At 42.1% G+C, this 18,669-nt stretch overlaps 1 protein-coding gene across 2 annotated transcripts in view; it reads right to left on the minus strand.

Moving 5' to 3' along the window:
* Positions 1 to 16,596, minus strand: part of SLC38A4 (solute carrier family 38 member 4) — a 68,310-nt gene extending 51,714 nt beyond the window's left edge. Inside the window, exon 1 of one of the 2 annotated variants that reach the window (XM_037061101.1) lies at positions 16,543 to 16,596. The gene's annotated coding sequence lies outside the window, so the exon portion shown is untranslated. Of the gene's footprint in view, positions 1 to 9,395; positions 9,636 to 16,542 lie in introns of those variants that run through there. The other variant, XM_037061100.1, reaches the window with a different exon arrangement.
* Between the last annotated feature and the right edge of the window lie 2,073 nt (positions 16,597 to 18,669).

An 18,669-nucleotide genomic window follows, 5' to 3' on the forward strand; every position in this document is an offset into this window, starting at 1 on the left:
CGACCTCAGTCTGATGCAACGTCTGTTTGCTCTGGTCTGGTCTGCAATAAAACACACGAATTTGCTGTGGCAACCACTGCACCACGAAGCATGCATGTGTTTCTCAGATAAGGATGACTTTTTGAAAAAACAAACAAACATACAGAAATACGCTAGTTGTAGAAATACAGTTAGAGTTTCTGCAAATAGAAATGTGTATGGTAATAACATTTCTAAGTACTTATTATATACAATAGGAATCATACAGGTATGGTGTATTTGTGTGCACAGGAGTGACTCTGGCAAAGAACACACCCCCATAGAGAGGAGTATAAGAATTGGGGTTGATGGCCATCATTTTATTTAAAAAAAACATGATATGTAAATATAATGCCTTGTTTTTATTTTACTTAATATTTTCTGAGTATGTTCCCTAAAAGTGAACTTTGAGGAAACCGAAACAAAGCCACTCTAAGACACCTATTTCTAAAGAACAAGTGTGAGGTGTTTCTTTTTAGTGAGAAAATGGTTTGTGCTTTATTGTCAGGTGGGCAGATGACTGAGTCTTCTTTTGGTCTCAATATTTGGTATATTTGGTGGCTTAAATCCCACAAGATTTGAAGTCGGTCACACTTGACTATTTCCTTACTTTCTCTACTCAAAAGTTTGCTGCCTTCCTTTATTTTTCTCACTTAATTTTGGTGGAGAATAAGGCAGTAAAATAGAGGTACTCACATGGTTTTTGGAATTGTTTCTCTAAATTTTTTGCAAAGCTTAAAATACTTACAAATTTAGAAACTCAAAAATACATACATATATAACATTAGTTTTATTGAAAAAAATTACAGAGAGGCATCAATTAGCTTTTTATTTCAATTTTGGTCAAAGTTTTTAAAAAGCGACTGCAGGAAGACAGCTCAGAGTTATGTGAAGACACAGAATAATGTCTCACCAGATGAGAGGATTAAATTTCTGAAAAGCCCATGACAAGGGAAATACAGAATGAGAAATTTAACAGCTTATGGGGAGGATATGGTTATGTGGCCAGGGCCAAGACTGTGTGGATTGGTCAAATATTTTTACATTCACAGAAATAGAAATATTACCAATGATATTGCTACATATTAACACAATTAAATTTTAATTTTTACCTTTTGTTTATTAAAATATTCCCAGAGTCTTACATTTTGCTGGTGCAGAGCGAATTACACTGGAAAATTAAGTTCTATTAAATAAGCTACTTAAATATAATACTAATAAAGTAATAGAAAAGTATTAATAAAGCTAAAGGTCCTTTACAAAGGTTTTCCAGCATATATGTCTAGTGTAAGCAGAAGTCATTAAATTCTCCTATCTTCTCAACAGTTGAACAGAATAAAGAGAACTAAGACTAAAGTTAAAAGGTTATTGCTATTGACTTTCACCTTGAAAAATACAGCCTGCACGTTCATCTGGCGTAGTAGCAGGGAATATGTGTGTGACCCTCACGACCCACCCTAATGTCTCTTCTTATGGGATAAACAAATGGTGCGGGTCATCCCTCCCCTGGGAGTCTTTTGTCAGCTATCAGTCGACGTTTTATAGGGGCGTGTTGATGAGCTTTTCCACACCACGGCCTTAAAGGTGGCTTAGATACTAAATCACAAAAACTATGATGCACCTCTTCATGACTCATATTTTTCAATAATTCCAAAGCACTTACCCAAATACTGAATATATAATATATGTTAATAAAATATAATAATATAAAATAATGAAAATAAAAGTACTTAATATAAAATATTATTTATATGCTTAATTTTTACTTTATTTTTATTGTTTATTCTATTACAGTTGTCCCAATATTTTTCCGTTTTGCTCTCTTCCGCCCAGCCCACCCCTCTCACCCACAGTCAAACCCCTCTCCATTGTCTGTGTCCACGGGTCATTCATACCTGCTCTTTGACTAGTCCCTTCCTCTTCCTTCCATTTCCCTCCTCTCTCCTCCCCTCCTACAGCTATCAGCCTGTTCAGTGTTTCCATGCCTCTGGTTCTCTCATTCTTGTTAGTTTATTTTATTCAATAGATTCCAGCTCTAAGTGAGGTCATATGGTATTTGTCTTTCACCAACTGGCTTATTTCACTTAACAAAAGTCTTCAGTTCCATCCACGCTGTCAAAAAAGGCAGGCATTCCTTCTTTCTTTCTGTTACATAGTATTTCATTGTGTAAATGTAGCATAGTTTTTCAATCCACTCACCTACTGATGGGCACTTGGGCTGTTTTCAACATTTAGCTATTGCAAATAGTGCTTCTATGAACATAGGGGCGCATAAGTTCTTTTGAATGGTGTGTTGGGATTTTTAGGGTATATTCCCAGCAGTGGAATCACTGGGTCATAAAGCAGTTCAGTTTTTAATTTTTTTCAGGAAACTCCATACTGTTTTCCACTGTGGCTGCACTACTGTGCATTCTCATCCACAGTGCACTAGGGTTTGCCTTTCTCCACATCCTCACCAGCACTTGTTGATTCATTAATGATGGCCATTCTGACAGGTATGAGGTGCCTCTCTCTGATGGCTAGTGATGCTGAGCATCCTTTCATATGTCTCCGGGCCCTCTGTAGGTCGACTCTGGAGAAGTATCTATTCGGGTCCTTTGCCCATTTTTTAATTAGGCTGTTTGTCTTCCTGGTGTTGAGTTGTATGAGTTTTTTATATGTTTTGGAGATTAAAACCTTGTCCGATGTATCAGAGGCAAATATGTTCTCCCATACAGTCAGTTCCTTTTTCATTCAATGATGGTTTCTTTAGCTGTGCAAAAACTTGTATTTGTTTTTTTCTTTTTTTCCCCTTATTTCTCTTGCCCTGGGAGATACAGTGGCAAAATTATTGCTGTGTGGGATGTCTGAAATTTTACTGCCTGTGTTTTCTGCTAGGGTTTTTATGACATCACAACTTATATTTAAGTCCTCTTACCATTTTGAGTTTATTCTTCTATACAGTATAAATTGATGGTCTAGTTTCATTTTTTTTTGCAAGTACCAGTCCAATTCTCCCAATACCATTTATTGAAGAGACTGTTTTCACTCCATCATATATTTATGCCCCCTTTGCCAAATATTAATTGAACATAAAGGCATGGGTTTATTTCTGGGCCCTCTATTCTGTTCCATTGATCTATGTGTCTGTTCTCAGGCCAGCGCCAGACTGTCTTGATCACAATGGCCTTGTAGTATAGTTAGGTATGTGATCCCTCCAACTTTGTTCTTCTTTCTCAGGATTGCTGTGGCTACTCATGGTCTTTTTTGTTCCATATAAATTTTTGGAATATTGTTCAAGATCTGTAAAGTATGCCATTGGTATTTTAGTAGGGATTGTGTTGAATCTACAGATTGCTTAGGGTAGTATGCAAATTTTAATGACGCTAATTCTTCCAATCCATGAATATGGCATATGCTTCCATTTACTTGTATCTTCCTCAATTTCTTTCTTCAGTGTTCTATAGTTTTCCCAGTACAGATCTACAGTTTTCCCAGTACAGGTCTTTTACATCCTTGGTTAAATTTATTACTAGTTATTTTTTTAAAGGCAAACCAGACTTGCAGAATGAGAAAAGTGAGTGCTCTTTTGTTCCTTAGACATTATTTTTTATTGAATTTATTGGGGTGACACTGGTTAATAAAATTATATAGGCTCCAGGTATACAATTCTATAATACATCATCTGTATATTGTATTGAGTGTTTACCACCTTAGACATGATTTTCTCATGATCCTTGGCGAAAGTGTTATAATAAAAACCCCCAAGTGAAATGTTTTATTACTTAGCTTAGACAGAATGGTAAATTTCATTTTTTTCTTATTATGGAAAATTTCAAATTTGCACAAACGTAAATGGGATAACATAGTGAAACCTCACACGTTCATTATCTAGCTTCAAAATGATCAACCATGGCCAATCTTATTATATCTGAACTACCACTGCTCCCACCCATTACTTTAAAGCAAATCTCAAATATATAATTTCCTAGTAAATATATCTGCATATATCAAAAGGAGAAAAGTACATTTTAAAAAGTAGTCATGTGTCCCAATTGTTAAAATCAAAACACCCCCTACTGATGGCTGGTGATGTCTTGCAACCCTTGAGAAAGCTGGGGTAGCCCCCAGTGATCAGACCAGCACAGGTTTGAAACCCGATTGAATGGCCACTCCAGGGATGTCTGGTTCTATGAGGAAGAAGCGTTAGGTAAATCATGGAAGATTTACTTAGAAAAAAGGATATTTGGGCAAACTTGGGCAAAATGTAGGCCAGAAGATCCTTAAGGAAACAGGCAAAGGAATGACAACAAGTTGCAACTTGTTTTTTTAACAAAAAGCAATTTTATGAGATTGGAGGAGCAGAATACTGATATTTCAAAATTACATTTTAAACGTGTAAATTAACAAAATTCAGAATATGGGAAATTCTATAGGACATTTGGTGTGGTTGCATCATCAAATAAATTGTAAAAGGAAAAAAGCGAGATCAAGGCTGGTTGAACCTACAAATTAAGACACTCAAGAGACAGACATATCGGCCAATGAGTACATGAACCCCGTTTAGATTTTGATTCAAGAAAACTATGGATAAAACAAAAAGTGAGAGACAATCAGAGATATTTGAAAACTGCATGGAAACGCAATAACATTAAGGGAATGTTGGTTTATTTAAGGTATTATAACATTTTAGTTATTCTTAAAGACTTCTTTAGCTTTTTGAGATATGTACTGAATCGTGTTTGTATCAAATTTTATAGTGACTTGGATTTGCTTAGAAATAATTTAGTTATGATTGTGATAGGCATAGAGGGAAGAGAGGTGTGGGTACAGATGAAATACAACAGACCAGTACTGAACATTGTGGAAGCTGGGTGAAGATGGAATTTCATTATACTGTTCTCTACTTTGGAATATGTTAGCAATTTTTCATATTGAAAAATTTTAAACTTCTTAGTTTGGAACTACTATGATGTATGTCTTGATATTCCTTCCAAAAGTTTGAAAGCAGAACAAAGATACTGTAAATTATTTCAGCCAGCCATAAGTTTCTATTAACCAGCAATTATGAATTTTGCCATTAGTTGAAGTTACCGATGCTGAGCACTCTGAGACATTTTTTAAAGGCTCTGGCTGTATTCTAATTCCTTGAAAATCAACAGTCTGTGGCTGGTATGATTTCTTCCTAACCAGAATATTGTGTTCGTTCCCTAATTAGGTTAGAAAGTGTTTTGGTATATCCTTAGCCAGGCAAGTAAAACTTTTATGCAGAAGTTTCCCTCTTCTGTGGCTGTGAAATGTATGCATGTCCATGTGCACACATGCACCACGCCTAACTTTTGATGACATCTTCAAAAATTATGAAACACCGGCATACACACAGCTCCAGTCACCTACAAAGAATAATTGTTTAAGGTGTGGCCTCTGGACAGAATGAAATCAGAACCTGCATGGGACTCCATCCCTTGTCCCAAACCCAATCCACCTTGCTATTAACTCAAAGTATTATTCTGTTCATAATAACAATAATTGCATGCTGTGGTCTAAACAACCATTGTTAGATCTATAATTCAAAACACAAAAGGGGTTTGTTTAGACACCAGTGTAATCAAAACAAGCGTGAATGGTCATGCCCTGGATTGGACTGAAGCCAGGCTTAGTGCTACGTCAACCATTTATAGGGAAATATCAGAAAGCATAAAGACTTTGAATGCGTAGATCAAACAACCAGTTCATTTGTTGAAATTTTTACTTAGGCCACAGGTTGTATTTGTAAATACTTCAAAGATGGATGACTCATCATGAGGCTATTTTAATTACTCTTTGAGACTAATATCTAGCATGTGTTTCTTTCTTTATAGAAATTCATTCATCATTTGATTACCTCATACCAAAATAAAATCTCCACCAAGCCACGCATACTTCTATTAGATCTAAGAAGGAAAGGATCATTCTGTTTCAATCTGTTTGGGTCCAGTCTCAGTGGGTGGGCAACTGGAGATTCTCTCTTCCCGGCTGATAGGCATAGAGGTCCCCTTCTTATGGCAGCAGTTGGGGTTGAGAGACGCAGAGAAGCCTAAATGATCAAGTTTTGTGGTCTGCATCCTCCACTCAGACCAAAATTCTGTTAATGTTGTGAAGTCTAAAACCTCAGTTTTTAAAGTTCTCATTAGTAATAATCATATTCATGATAGGCCAGCATTGAACCAAACAATATCACATGTATCAACTCAGTGATATCTCAGCTTTGGGGTAGGTATTATTATTATCCCCATGTTACAAGTGAGGCAACTAACACTAAAAAAGATTGAGTAACTTGTTTGAAGACTCAAGCTGGTAAACAAATGGCTGAGTCAGAACTCACATCCCCAAGTCCAAATGCAGAGCCCGGCTTCTAATACTATCCCATTACCACTGGGAATACACTTTGTGTGGGGCATTATTCCTACAGGATCACCTTCTTCAAGACCCATGGAAATGCACTGGAGAGCTCAGCATGAGAGCGAGGGCAAATACAGCCGGTATTATGGAGAAAGAATGATACAAGAGAGCAGAGGGTTCCAGGCAGGAGAACTGGGATCCGAAGTTTGGCCCCAGAGCAACTAGAGTTTACTTTAGCTCAGATGGAATGTTTGTGGAGAGTCTGGCTAAGGCTGACCTTGACTGCCAGGTTGAGGAGTTTATGGAATTCTGGTATAAAAAATAATGTGAAGCACTGTCTTTGGTTTCATTCTTCCAAGTGCAGATACTGCTATATTACTACACAATTGCGTGAAAATAAAGCTAGTAATTCATTTTTGTCTATATTGACATAGTACACGAGGCATTTCTATTTTACTTTTCTTTCAGAGAAGCTCAATTTCTTCTCTTTAAAGAAAAAGTTCAAAAAAGCCAACTAACCTTTCCATCACCCCTTAAGAAAACAACGTCTGCAAAGCTGGGCGCCACAGTCTGTGTGTTTGTGTTTACACCTCCTGTCACACCCCCTGCTGACTGTCACCCTTAGTCCAGTCGGTGACCGTGTGCCGTCAGAGAGGTGACCCGAACTCAGTTGGCCTTCCGTTCAGTCTCCGGTTTAGAACGAAGGGTCCTCCCCACAAGACCACCGGCCGACTTGCCTGCCCTGCCACCCGCTGTGGGGCCGGGCAGCACACACAGGAGGCATGACCCAGAAGAGCCTGCCGAGTGGTGTGTGGTGCCTAAGGTCTGCCCCAAATGAAACGTACTGTCAAGACAGCACACGCGATTGTATTCCATTTCAGAAGGTTCAGAAGAGCAGATCTGCCCATAAAATGAGTTCTGAGTTGTTCGAGCCACGTCAGTCCTTTACGCGGTTAGCTTTGGAACCAGCATCCCTTACCTGCCCTCCATCCTCCGGTAGCGGGCGGCATAAGGGCTCTTTTTCAAATAATAGGAATCCCTGAAAGTGAAGACTTAGGGCAGTGCCTTCAGTTAGACTTGGGTCCAGACTGATAGCTTGTGTGATTTCATGAATTAACATGTCTCTGAGAAGCCCAAAATGGGAAATTTAAAAACTCAAAGGGGGTTTACACTCCCAGATAGCAGGAGGTATTTTGTTCTCTCCTCGGCTGGGAGGCACGGCGGCGGTGGGCAGAGCTGTCCAGTGTGGGCCGGCTGAAGGGAGGGGCTGCACCTCATTGTTCTGGGCACTATTCAGCACTGGTGCCCTTCCCATGCTGGTTCTCCGCGCTTGTGAGAATTCAGGGGAAAACTAACATTCTCATTTTAAAACCCAACTTAAACCACGTCTGGGAAAAGCTTCTCCCACTGGCAGGTGGGCCGAAAGGACAGAAAAGCATAACACTGGCCATCTCGGGGCCCTTGGTAGTTGCCCTGGGGCTAAAGATGCTGCTTTGACTCCCTGTGACCTGTGTCAAACTGAACAGCCACTTGCGGTCACTTCCAGCCAGGCCTCTGTCCCTGACTTACCATCTATGTGACTGAACATAGGCAGGGGATTTTCTGTAGTAGAGGCATTGTTTTTATTAGTCTCAAGAAATCTGAGTTGTCTTAAGATAAAATCATAGAACAGATTATTATATGGGTGTGAACATTTTTAAGTGTGCCAGATTTTATACCTTATTGTCAAAATGCATACTTTTCTCTGTCATACCCTGTTTCTTCCTTTCAATCCTCCAGTGGCGTCTGTTTTAGATGAAGGCATGGTCTATGCATCCTTCTGCCCTATGACACTCTTATCTGAAGAGAAAAACGTATTCAAACTTTGTCCTCACACTTTTTACCTTGCAAAGTGGCTTCTGTACTTCTTGGATTCCACTGAAGCTCTGAATAAGAGTACCAATTTTCTCTCGATTTTTTTTTCGAGAGAAAAATCGTACCATTAAGAGTAGTCAAGTAACTGGAATACTACTCAGTGAGAAAGAGGACCCAACTATTGATCCAACTATAATGGATTTCAAAAGCATTGTGCTTAGGGAAAAAAATTCTCGAAAAGATTGTGTACACTGTGATTCCTTTGATGTAACATTCTCAAAATGACTGAAAAGTATAGAGAAGGAAAACATCTGGTGGCCGGGGACTGGGAGATGGGGGTGTGGGGGAGGTCTTCGTGGCAGTGGGGGGTTCTGTGTCTTGGCTGTGCTGCTAGCTACACAAATTTCTGTGTGTAATAAAAATGACATAAAAACTAGACATATATTGTCCCAAAGCCAATTTCCTGGTTTTGTTATTGCAAGAAAATTGTATCTGAGTAATCATTAGAAGAAATTGGGCAAAAGGTATTTGGAGTCTCTTTGAGTGACCTTTGCAACTTCCTATGAATCTATAATTACTTCAAAATAAAAAGGCCATATGTGTGTGTGTGTGTGTGTGCGCACACACACACATTATATATATATCAACCAGTAGCATGAACACCTCTGTATAGCAAGTATAAATATACCATAGCAACATTGGCCAAAATAGTGTCCAAAACATTTTTTAAGTGTACTGTTACTAAAAAACTGCTTCAAAAGACAAAAAAAAAAAAAGAATAAAACAGTGATGAAATGTGCTCTCAGGACTCTGATTGCCCCATTTATGTAGTGGTTTGAGCCATCTGATTGCTTTTCAGGCATTCGCAAAGGCTTGAAACACAAACTCTCTCAGTTACATCACTCAAAGGTCAGTTAGATCATAGAATTTACAAGAACATTCATATCCATATATCACATTCCTCCCACAGGGAAAAATTCCAGAAGATAAGACTATAGTCTGTGTAGCCATGCAGGAAACATTTCTTAAAACAGAAAGGGCCACCACAGTCCCTAATGAATCTCTCCCTCTTCCCTCATTTTTCAGTTCTTTGCTCCTCCTTCCAGGCTCCTCTCATTCGCTCGCCTAGTCTCTCCAGCAAAGTTAAGCAAAAGCAGACAAACCTGTGAGCAGTACTGGGTCCCTGAAGGCACTGGCGTCCCGAGTTCCTCCTGGCTCGCCTACCGCAACCCAGCTCATGCTCCCTGAGCCCTGTGCACAATTCAGTGGCCCAGTGGCTGTGCAGGACACAGGCGTCACCAGACAGCCAGGAGCCACTAGCCACCAGGCACGGCCGAGATGCTGCTGGGCGGGAGCTCCAACACTGCAAACAGAGCAGCGGCCCAACCAGCTGTTGGCCAACCTGGCCTCTTGGTCAGTTACATTTTTTTCCATTTCCTTCTTTAACATTTTTATGGTACCGTGAGTGTACCCAATGTTGTAAAAGTATGCCAAAACAAAGAGCAAAGTCCTTGTCCTGAGGCGTATGCAGTGGAAAAGGGGCAATGACCCAAGGCAAAAATGACAGGACAAACACAGGCTAAGGAGGCGAAATTAAGTGTGAAAGGTAAGACAGAATCAATAAGACTTTCAATGGACCCAAAAATGGAATAGCTAGGTCAGGGCCCCAACTCCTCATAGTAGCAAATACAAATAAAATTTATAATACTAGCAATAGTAATGGGGGTGTTATAGGAGTGTCTGTTTTGTGCCGTGCAGTATCAGTGAGCCAATTCTGTGAGGTAGGTATTATTACATCTCATTGAAAACCAGGGTTTTAAAAAAACTTTCATTTAGCCAATACCTCTAATGTGCAGTGCCAAATACTAATCTCAATGCTTTATGTCTATTATCTCACTTAATCCTCATAAAATGTGTATGAGATAAAAACTAGTCCCCTCATTTTTTCTTTATTTTTAGTGCTGACACCCTTGCAGATGTTCCTTTTCCCCTCCCCTTGCCCCCTCCCCCCAGCCCTCACTCCCCCCTCCCTCTGGCCATCACCACCCTGTCGTCTGTGTCCAGGGGTCACACATGTATGTTCTTTGGCCAATCTCTTCACCTTTTTTCACCCTCATTTTACAAATGAAGAGAATGAAGCAGTCAGGTTAAGTGACTTGCTCGGGGTCACTCAGGCAGAATGGGGGAGAGCCAAAATGTGATCGATCACAGGAAGTCCGAGTGCCAGAGCCAAGATCCGGATCCAGGAAGCCCGTTCTACACCGACGCTCCGATTCCATCCACACACCTGGACTCCCACGACTACACACTTAATCCTGTGCAACAACGCACACTGGATAAAGAATCTAATTTTAAACTATTTATATTGTCTATCAACAAGGCACAAATTCTCTTTGGAAAGGCCTTAAACATTCCAATGAAAACGTGTTTCGTGAAGGAATAAATACTGCCAGGGGGCAAAGTGAAGCAGATTTTCATTCTTTCATTCATTCAGCAAATGTCCAAGGGTCTGTTTATGCCAGGTCCCATGAGAAGCACCAGGGTGACAGCAGTGATCAAAAGTGACAAAAATAAAAGAAAACAAGGAAACTGGAGACGACGTCCACTTTAATGATGGACATACATTAGATTTATCAGGTGCAATAGGGGCAAATAGCCAACAGGAAGGAAGGGAACATTTCCATCCTATCATACAGGAAATGACATATTCTGGGCTGGACTGCTGTACATATGCATTATGTAGCCCCTTTTTCTTTTCTTTTTTTAAGATTTTACTTATTTATTTTCAGAGAGAGGGGAAGGGAGGGAGAAAGAGAGGAAAAGAAACATCCGTCTGTTGACTCTTACATGCCCCCAACTGGGGACCGGGCCCACGATCTGTGCTTGTGCCCCGCCCAGGAATCAACCCAGCGACCTTCCAGTCCTCAGGTCGGCTCTCAACCCACTGAGCCTCACCAGCCAGGGCAGACCTTTTATTGTTTCCTCTCTTCTGTTTCCTTCATTTCAGTTATGATAGTAAGAGGAAAACATGTTATCAAAGAACATTGAGTATGGACATATGTTAACATTTCAAAATAATGCTGTGGGTGGCAGAAGTAGTAACAGCTGTCCCATATGGAGGGCTTACTACACAGCAGACATTATTCTAAGCACTTTTACACGTGGCAACTTCTTTAATTTAATTCTTATCACACATCTTCTGAGGTAAAAGCCATTGTGATCTTAATTTTATAGATAAAGAGATTGAAGCTCAGAGAGATTAAGAGGCTAGGATATAACAGCCAGGATATAATGCTAAAGAGTGAAGGATTTAATCTATTAATTGAAATTAGGTTGGGGGGTCATTTGTAGATTTCACTCACCCTTTGAATTCCCTTCCTAATAACAACATGACTAGCAGTATTTTAAACGTTTGAAAAGGTGATGAGACATGCAGGCCTCTGAGCCTGGAATGAAAAATTGGTATAAAAGATTCCTGAAGGAAAAAAAATGACTTTGGGAGTTAAGTTTTCAAAGTCCGTTATCAAAAGCTAGACTCTCACCTGGCATAAACATCCAACTGTTATTCCATCTCCCACCTCACTTTATGTTGTAAATACATTTTTACTTCTTAACTCCTCTATAACACATTGAAATAAAAAACTTCTTAACTCCTCTATAACACACTGAAATAAAAAACAAAGCCCCTGAAAACTAAAATAAAGAGAGAAATCCTTGCCTCAGCCCAGTGACCCCTCGAGGAAAACACAGAAGACCATCTGTTCGGAAGTCTTTTCCGTGATTGTGAGGACTGTATCTATGCTAAAGTAGAACGGCCCCTTGAGAACCAGAGAAATAACTTGGTTTTTCCAAGCAGAGGGCAACAAATTTGTGTATGTGTTTTAAAACACTAACATTACAAGGAGTCTAAATAACTATAATTCTCTATTGCAGAGCCATAATAAAGTGATAAAATAATAAAATGTATTGCTAATTGCTCAAATAATGTCCTTTCACTCTATGTCATTTCGGAGGAGCTTAACTCCTGTTCATGTCAGTTAGCCTGTGGTAAAACTGGTTTTATTATACGTCCTTCGGTTTAAAGTTGCAGAACCTGTCCACCACGTTAAGTGAGGACCTACTGTACTCAGTCATTTTGTTCCCTAGAGCATAGTCGCTTCAGAACTTGACGGGGGCGGGGGGGGGGGGGACACAGACACTTGCAGAGACAGTGCCCAAAGGCCTCCTCGATCGCACCTCTCTCCCAGCCGCCTCCCTTGCACCCTGCACTTTGCGGTACTGAGCAGCTATGGTCCCAGAGCTATGGCTCCTACCTTCTCCTTTTTCTGTGCAGACTGCTCTCCCTGTTGAGAATCCTCTCCTGCTTCCCTTGCCTGGCTAACTTGTATTTCTGCTTCAAAACGTAGCTCAGGCATCACCTAGTCTTGAAATGTTCTCTGATCCCTTTTCTAAGCCAGGTTCAGTGGTAGTGCACTCAAATCTGATTTTTCCTGGCCCTCAACTTGCTGTAAGTGTAACTGTTTGTTTATTCTTCCCCCACTTCCAGACTGATTCATTTAGTTAACAAACATTTCTTGTGCACTTAGTATTTGCCCAGGACTGTGGCAGGTGTGAAGGAGACAGGGATAAAGGAAACTCCCTAATAGAGTTTCTGAAAGACAGTGGTACTCGATGCTTAGTTGTGGAATGCGTCAATGGAGTTAGGTCACTTAAAAATAGTGGAAGGGAGACCCAAGGGAGGTTTGCAGCCGAATGACAGTGATTGGCTTTTTCCACTCTCCCATCTCTCACGCCCTACTCTGTTAGGCAATACCTTCCTAAGCCTCTTCTTTCCTCAAGTGTCTTCTCCTGGCAGTCTTTCTCTCCCTGCTGCCTTTACTGGAGGCAGGAGCTTTGTCATAAAAGAGACATAGTTCTGATGCCAGCACTGTCACTTGCGAGCTGTGTGACCCTCGGCTCTTTCCATAATTTCTCTGAGCTTCAATATCTCCCTTTGCTAACTGGAGATAACCAGCACCTACAGCATGGAGGACCATGTGAGGACCAACCATGATCTGCACACATGAAGGGCTTAGCTCAAAGGCTGACCGAGAGAGTCCTCCCTTCCTTTCTTTTGCTGTCCCCCATGCTGTCCCCTGTGCGGTCCCTTGCCATTCCTCCAAGATGCCATCAAGGCAGTAGTGCCATGCAAGGTCATTTTGGGTGATATGTGGAAGCACATTTGCAAAAATTATTATTTTTATATTTATTAAAAGATATTAACCCTTATTAAATATTGAATATAATTATATAGTAAATATATTAACTCTCATTAAATCTTTGATTTTATGGAAATCATTGCATGGGATATATAAAAATAAACCTGGTGGGGTTTAGGTTGTTAAAAGTAGTTAGAAACCATCAGTAAGTCCATATGAGGGTTAGGGGGGAAAAGGATAGATGCCTGAAACACACTGACGAAAATGAACAAAGGCAATAACGTAAAAGAAGGAAAACATTTAGAACAGAGTCCACAAGCTGCTATGCCTATTATGCTTGCCTTCAGCATTTGCTATGCTGATGGGTAGCCATAGTTATACCAGGCATTTCTCAGACATCATCTGTTTAAAAAAAAAAAAAAAAGACCAATCCTGGGGCTGCAAAGATTTAGTCTTCAGCTGCCTGATTATGCCATTGACTTTCTTAAGATAGGGTTAGCCTGCAAGAGACCAAAAGGTCAGCCTTGGGTCCCTAGAAAGTCACCTCTCTAGTTCTGCCCATGATAAAGTACAATTCAGAATGAAAGAGAATTGTTCCCTTATATTTATGAAAAATTAATGTCCAGGTAGAACTTCCAAAGATGTTCTATGCTTCCCACACTGTGTATTTGCCTTTCCTGATCTTTAAAGTAGATATAATAATGGGATGTATCTCATAAGGTTGTTAGAGTAAATGTTAACATAAAAGAAGCACCTGGTAATACAAAAGAAATATATATCTCTCTCTGCGATCATTAACCTAGCAGAGGCCAGCCTCCTCAGAGCACTGGGTGGTGCACACTCAGCTCGCCTCCTGGCCCTGCAGCCCAGAAGGTTATTTACCCCCTGATGCCAGTCTTCCTGCTTTTTGTGATAAAATCAGCTTAATAAAAGCTTCCTGTGTCTGCACACATGATATTCAGTAATTTGGGAAGATCAGATGTTTTCTCCAGTGTCTCTGTCCTTACAAACTTCTATCAAGAACATAGATTTTTCTGTAGTCTCACTTGTTCGAATTTGAGAGGAGACATCACTCACACACACACACTCATGTGCCTTGTGAGATAGTCCATCAATCTCACTGACTCTTGTAGACACTTGTTTGCAGTGGGGGGGGGGGGGACCCCCATGGGCTTATTTCCCTACTCCAACCCTCTGGCTCCCAAAGTTAAGGTCTACCAAAGGCTATAACTAAAGCTGAAGCAAGCCCGAGCTACAGGCCTGGCCACCAGGCCTTGGGAATCGTGACATTGGAAATTGTGATCTAGGTGTAGGATGCCCTCTCTACAGCATAAACCATTTTAGTCGTAATGATTGTGCTGCCGGGAAGCAATCAAAGATGAATTAAGAAACTGGGAAACAAGCCTCCTACAGTGAAGGTCTGGCCGCTCTCCCCTTCCCTTCGTGAAGGTGAGAAGCTGCACTTCTCCCAAGTGGATAACGAAGAAGAATGCAAACCTGGGAAGTGCCCAGGCCTGTTCAACTCACAGCCCCAGGCAGCAGCTGCCGCTTCACCTCTATTCCCAGAATCCAAGATCTCCCCCACCCCCATCCCCGAGGCAGGCAGAGAGGCACCTTTTGCACCCAGAAACAAGCAGCAGCAGTCAACCTTCCCCCTTCCGGTAAAACCAGCCTGAGGCTTCTAAAGCGCCCTGCGGAGGAGGGCACGCAGCCGAGCATCTCCGGGTCCTCACCAGGAATCTCAAGGCCCCCAACTACTGCGCCCTTCCTTCCCGGCACACGCCCTAGCACAGTAGGGACAAGGTTCCCTGGCCTGGGTTTCCCCAGTTTAGTTCGTCCCCTTTCCTCTAACCAAATCAGCAGCTCTCTGTGCACCTCCTGGGCTGGCCCCGACACGCAGAGAACAGGGGGACTCACGGGTTCCTGCCCCCCCACCACCACACTCAGCGCCTCCCTCCCTACATGGCATCCACGCAGGTCGCAGAGCCCACCTGTACCTCGACGGCAAAGAGCCGGCCCCTCCCGCCCTCTGTCCCCCGCAAACAGCTGGCTGGTCCCTGTCCTCACCGTTCTAGTCTCCAGACTCCACTCGGAGATGCTCCCAACTCACCCTCCCAGGGGCTCCCTAAATCCGGGTTCCTTCCTCTCTTCTCTTCATTCATTCTTTTTTCTCCATTTTCCCTCCTGCTCCCCCTTCTTAGGATCTGGCCTCTTATCGTTCTCGCCTTCTCCCCTCCTCTGTGGACTTCCCCCGCTCTTCCCCAACGTCCTCTCTCAGTTCCAAAGACTTCACTTTTCAGGCTCGCCCGGCATCTCCGCGGCCCCTACCGCACCCTGCTTCCAACCCGATGGCGCACGTGGGCTACCACACCCCCCACACCGCGCACTCGAGATTCGGCCAAGGACCCTCGACCCAGCACTTTTCCTCCTCCCTTGAAGGAGACTCCCCCGGGACTCCTGGGGTCCGATACCCCCAGATACCCCCAGTTGGCCTCTCGGGTGGCCCAGCTCTCAGGGACGATGGGTCTATTTAAAGTTCTACACCCAGTGCCCTCCCGCTGAGGGCGTGGGCACTGGTCCCGAAGCTCGGATAACACCTTGCCAACCCCATCCCGAGCTGAGCTGATGTGGAGCCAGCGCCCGATAGGCAGGCTGCACAGCCACGGTCCACCCAACTCAGAATCCCAGCGCTAAGGGAATCCCGAAGCCGGGGCAACCCCGAGTTCGCCACCCCCTTCCCCCCACGGGAGAAGCTGCCGCGGCTCAGCCACCGCTCCGCGCAGGGGAGCCACTGGAGCCCTCCCAGCGAGACCGCTTCACCTCCGCGCTACTTCGCTGCTGTTCAGTCCGGTCATCAGCCCGCAACAGCCCGCCCAGAGTGCAAACTTTTAGAAAATATGAAGAAGAATCTGGGATTATCAAGTTATTCATCAAGTTATGAAGAGCTGCAACGCCTAACCTAAGCCCCAGACAGCTGAGAGACGGGCTGCAAACGTGTGCGTATTTCCACACGCGCACAAGCGCGTGGGCACACACACACCGCACCTAGGATCCAGCCACAAGTTTGCATATTGACAAGTCTCTAACAGAAAACATAAAAACTTCCACTCACCTGCCCTTCTTTCTACCCTCTCGGGATCGGGATCCAGGGGAAGTATCGGAAAAGGGTGGATTGAGAGAACCTTCCTCCTTTTCTTTCCGCCTAAGAGTGGAAATTTCCATCATGTGATAGGGGGCAGCATCCCCAGTGTCGCGTTTCCTGTGGACCCTCCCTTCCAGCCCAGCCGCCAATCGGCGGGCAGCAACCTGAGATAGAAACAAAAGCATCCTCCCAGGTGGGGCAGAGCCGTCCACTGTCCCCGAGAGCAACGCCTGGGAGCTGCGGATCCCCCTGCTCCCTGGCCTGGGTTCCCCAAAACACAGATTTTTGTGTCACCGGGGTGTGTGTGTGTTTCTATGATTAAGTTTCTTCATTAGCCAAGGTTGCATTTATTGGATCTGCCCTTTATGCGGAAATACATGTTGCTCTTCATTTTGAAGTCTGTGAAAGAGTCTTTCTGGTAGGTGACCAAAATTCCTCTGAGTTCAGGGGTGTTACACCTGAACTTAACATAAAGAAAAAATAAATAGACAAATGGCGCAGGGGTACAAATGAAAAACCTGTCGTTCACAGTTCAAGTCACTTATGCGAGAGGGAGGTGGAGCATCATCATTGGCCTAACGCTTAACTAGGCTTTCCTGGGGGTAACTTCTTTTCCCCTGGGAGTCCAGTGTAAGTAGAATCCTCAATGTATATGAAAAAGAAATTTGGATATAATAAATGACATTTCAATTTCATTGAAGGCACTACCTACCATTTTAAGGGAAAAATCGTTTAAGTTAAAGCATTTTCTGATGTAAAGCAAAATTCTTGGTTCAGAGGAAGCCCATATCTAACAAATATGTTCACAACCCCCTGTTTATTTAGTGCTCGTTTGTCATTCTTTAGGGGGAAAATATTCTCCTTTGGAGGCCTAACCCCACACTTCACCAGGCAAACTCACCAGGCAACACAAATTACTTCCTGGATTCTCATGTGCCCAATTTAACTTTTTTTGGAAGAGTCTCATTGTTTGTTCATAAATGAATGCCTAGAATGCTCACATTTTACAATTCCCATTAACTAAAATTCCAGGAGCACCTCAGCATTTAAGAAAAAGGGTAATAACAACAAAAATCCATCCAGATAGTGCATAGCAATAAGGAACATTAAAAACCTACTAGTGAGCCCTGGCTGGGTAGTTCAGTTGGTTAGAGCATCATCCCAATACTCAGGGTTGTGGGTTCAATCCCTAGTCAGGGCACATACAAGAATCAACAAATGAGTGCATACAGAAGTGGAACAATAAATCAATATCTCTTTCTCTTTCTCTCTCCCTCTCATCAAAAAACAACGACAAAAAAAATGGCCAGTACACACAAATACAAGTTGTGCTAAAACCATTTGACAATGCAAATTTAATAGAAGGATGACGCAATAAATATTTTCACTGGAGTAACCACTGTAGAACCTAAAGACAATTGATTATTTAAAAGATATATAAGAAATATTTGTTTTATGAAAGCTGGTTATCCCCCACCTGACCAAACATGGTATACTTCTTTTCTCTTTAGAGAAACATTGTCCCGATGTTTCCATTTTGTGAAATTAGAATACATCAGAACAATTTTGAAAGTCCTTTGAACTTATTGAAACTAGATTATCTTTACACTACCGCATTTCTCCGTTTGATTCTTATTTAATAAATATAAGTGCCTTTTACAAAGCTACTAAAATGTTAAAATTGGTAGGCTTGGAAGAAGGTTAATGGGAGATCAAGCCGGATACATATTTTTCTCCACCTATCCTGAGATTCAGTGAAAGTAAAACCACGATTTCTAAAAGCCCTTCCAGAGAAAACACAAATGAAGATAGAATCAATGCAATTCTAAGACAGATACTAGTTTACTATACAACTGCTCAGCGTTTTTAAAGCACTGCTTATTTAATCAGTTCTTGGTCTCTCTATCTTAGCTGGCACCAAAAAAAAGATAAAAGAACAGAAGTGTATTGCCTAATTTGTCAGAGGACTATGGGTTACTTGTCTAGATATGCTCTTGTTAATTATTAACAGGTTCTGGGGTGAGCTGAAATGAATTGCACTCATCCATAAAGCAATGGAGTGCTGAGCAAAGTTCAAATTCATCATCTTTCGAAGCT

The sequence above is a fragment of the Sturnira hondurensis genome, unplaced genomic scaffold (assembly GCF_014824575.4).
Source record: "Sturnira hondurensis isolate 20B ecotype Veracruz unplaced genomic scaffold, ASM1482457v3 Scaffold0013190, whole genome shotgun sequence".
In the NCBI taxonomy this organism is placed as follows: Eukaryota; Metazoa; Chordata; class Mammalia; order Chiroptera; family Phyllostomidae; genus Sturnira; species Sturnira hondurensis.